This window comes from Tupaia chinensis, unplaced genomic scaffold (genome assembly GCF_000334495.1).
Source record: "Tupaia chinensis unplaced genomic scaffold, TupChi_1.0 Scaffold000450_1, whole genome shotgun sequence".
Taxonomy (NCBI): Eukaryota; Metazoa; Chordata; class Mammalia; order Scandentia; family Tupaiidae; genus Tupaia; species Tupaia belangeri.
The window spans coordinates 15,552-18,776 of NW_006159956.1; the positions used below are offsets into that span (position 1 = coordinate 15,552).

Genomic DNA, 3,225 nt, shown 5'->3' on the forward strand with positions numbered 1-3,225 from the left:
AAAAAAAAAAAAAAAAAAAAAAGGTTTTCTGGTCCAGCCATTGTGACACATGCTACTAAGACAGTACACTTCCAGTCTTGGGACCCCATGGGGCACGGGTCTGGGTCCTGGTCCAGCTTATTGACTGGGAGTGGTGCCCGTGATCTGGGGCTGGCTGAAGCTGGAGGCGGCTCATGGCATGGAGACCCAGCTGGGAGTACTGTATCTCTCTCTCTCTCTCTTTTTTTTTTTTTTTTTTGGAGAGATTTTCGCTATAGGGCGCGTGCGCTCGCCAGACAGACAGAGGGAGACATAGAGACAGAAAGCGAGAAATCACCCCCCGGGGGGATGGTCACGCCACAATCCCTTCTCCTCCATTCTCCTCTCGGGATCTTGGGCACGCACGCACACGCGCCCGGCGTGAGTTTTAAGCCACTGGGTCTGGGACGCGAATCGCGGTCGACTACGTGGGAGTCCAGCGACATAGCCATTACGCCAACTGCTGGTTCCCACTGTATCTCTCTTCATGGAAGAAATCATTAAACTTTAAATTAAAATAAAAGGCCAGCAGGTGGTGTGGAGGTTAAGGGGCTGGATCCCACGTGGCCAACTGTCTGGCGGAACTGGCAGCTTGAAAGCCCCCAGTCCCCAGCATGGCCACCCCCCTGGGGCGTGATTTCTTACTTTTCCTTTCTCTGTCTCTCCGGTGAATGCACGTGCCCTATAGCAAATTCAGAAAAATAAAGAACCAGGTTCTGTGGCACTTACCTATCATCCGAGCTAGGAGGCTAAGGCGGGGGAGGGTGACAGAGTGAGGCCCTGTCTTGAAGAAAGAAAGAAAGCCAGACAAAGAGAAAAGAAAAGCAGCAGCTCGTTGCCTCCTAGACCAGTCCTCGCGGTATTGTTCCTGTCGTCACTGCTCTGACCATCCTCAGCATCTGCTAGACGGTTTTTTTGCTGGTCCCAGGAACAGTTTCTTTTTAAGGCACATTCTAAATATAGCACCCCAACCTCCAAAATTAAAAAAAAAAAATCTTTCTCAAAAATAAAAGTGATTTCATTTCCTAGGTCCCACCCGATCATCTCAGTGACGCGCTTCTTTGGCCTTCTAGTGTCCATGCTGCCTCTTTTCCCTGCAACCCAATCGCGCCCATGGAGCTGGTCAGCAAGACCAGCTGAGTAGAGCTGACTTTGCTACCAAGTCGGCATTAAGGTGCCCAGTGGTCAAGTGAGCTGCCACAGGTTTGCAGGAACTGATAGTCTTGCTCGTGGGGATATTTCCAGAAAAGCCAGAGGTGAGTAAAGCTTGTGGCGATTCCTGGGAGGTTGGGCACCGTGGTGTAGGGGTCTGAGTCGGAACCCATAGAGGGGCCAGGAAGCAGAGGTAAGAAGGGCGGCAGTGGTGAGTGAGAAGGAGAGATGTTTGGTTGATTTCGTTCGAAGGATCTTGGCCAAGTCAACCAGTGGTGAAATGTACATGCTGATGGTGAAGACACTGCAGAAGAGGCCCAGCTGCTGAAGCTGAGCCTCAAGGTTGGGCACCAGGAGCCAAAAGTAGCCGAAACCCAGGAGAAGGACCCCCAGGAGGGTTGCCGTCTGTAGGAGCACAGGGCACTTCCGAGGGCAGTAGTGCAGGTACACCGAGATGCGGTGTCTGAGGCACGGCACCCACCGCGTGCCGACGGTGATGGTCCCATCACACTTCGAGACCCCGTAACTCAGCCAGCTCAGGTTGCTGACACCCGTGGTGAGAAAGGGCAGGAACTGGACGCTGTCCACGCCCCAGGTCATACGCATGTGACTGAGGTCTGATCGAGAGTGAAGAACACGCAAGCTCCGGAAAGGAGCGAGTCGATCACGCCGCCTGCCTCCTGCAAGTTGGGTCCCGCGTCCTGCGCCCGGTAGGCTTTTTGATGGAAGAGTTTCACCTTCTTGCGGGGAAGAAGTAGTAGTTGCTAAGGGTGGGCTGGAGCACAGCGACCTGGGCGAGCTGAGGCTGTCCCTTACACACGGCACCGTCCTGTGTCCATCAAATCAGTTTGACACATGGGTGGTAGGGCCCCTGTGTCCCTTATGCCTTCAGAGGCTTCTCTTCTCCTCCTGCCCAGGGCTGCCATCCCATTTCCCTCCAGCCCCTTCCTCCCACCTTGTGACCTGACTGCTTCCTTTTCTCACCCTCTGCATCGTCCTTCCCGACAGTCAAGGAGAAGTTAGGGGACTCCTTTAAGGAGCTCTGACCCCTAAGGGGCTGGCCAACTCTTAGGGCACCATCTGCAATCCCTCGGTCCCCCACAGCCTGGCACAGAGCCCCACAGCCCACGCCCCACCTTGCCCTCCCCCTCTTCCCTAACTTGGGCCCTGTCACTCTTCCACTGAACCCAGCAGGCCTGGCTCCACCCCCAGGACACCTCGCCAGGGGCCAGGGCCCTACTTCCTGCCTTGCTTAGGACATTGTCCCTGCTGGGGTGTATACCTGAGCCTGGCTCCCTCTCACCCCCTTCTGTGATGCCTGCCAAGCAGCGGCTCATGATGACGCCAGGGAGTGACTGACTCGCGGCAGGTGAGGGTGTGTGGCAGCTCGGCGGGCAGAGCGGTCTGGATCCTCGCGTGCCCACGTGGTAGCTGTGTGTCTGGGAAATGACTTAAGGTCTCTGAGTCTCTGTTTCCCTCCAAGCCATGGCAAGGATTAAACCAGATAACGTATGTCAACACTTAGGGCAGTGTTTGGCACATGGAAGGCCTGGTAAATGGCAGCTATTGTCCTTGGCGTCTTGGGGATGTGCCCGCAAGGGTGGCTGCTGGTTGACCTTGGCCTTCACAGTAGTCATTGCTTCTTCCCTGTCAGCATGCTGTCACAGATGTTCCCCCATCTGCTCCGAGTCACCCTGCAGGCTGGCAGGGTCTGGGCAGGATCACCAGCCCACTGAACCAGAGCCGAAAGGGCGTGAGTGGCTGTGGTCACGTGGCTTTTCAGTCCTGGAGCTGGGCATCTCTGCTCTGCCCTGCACTCTCCTGGGTTCCCTGAGAACTCAGCCTGCAAGGCTGGGCTGTCGAGGCGGTGCAGAGTGAAGGAAGCGAGCATGCGCCTCGTCCGTAGGGAGCTTGCGAGTGAGCTGAGGGTTCATTCATTCATTCTCTGTACATTCTCAGATGCTATCAACTCGGTGCAGCCATGCGTGAGGATGAAGAGGGGACAATGAAGGGTTAGCCTGAGGCCTGATGGTCAAGGCAGCTGGATCCCACGAG

At 55.7% G+C, this 3,225-nt stretch overlaps 1 pseudogene; it reads right to left on the reverse strand.

Annotated features, from left to right (window-relative positions):
- Positions 1 to 1,068: 1,068 nt before the first annotated feature.
- LOC102499635 (sugar transporter SWEET1 pseudogene) lies at positions 1,069 to 1,791 on the reverse strand (annotated as a pseudogene).
- Positions 1,792 to 3,225: the final 1,434 nt, after the last annotated feature.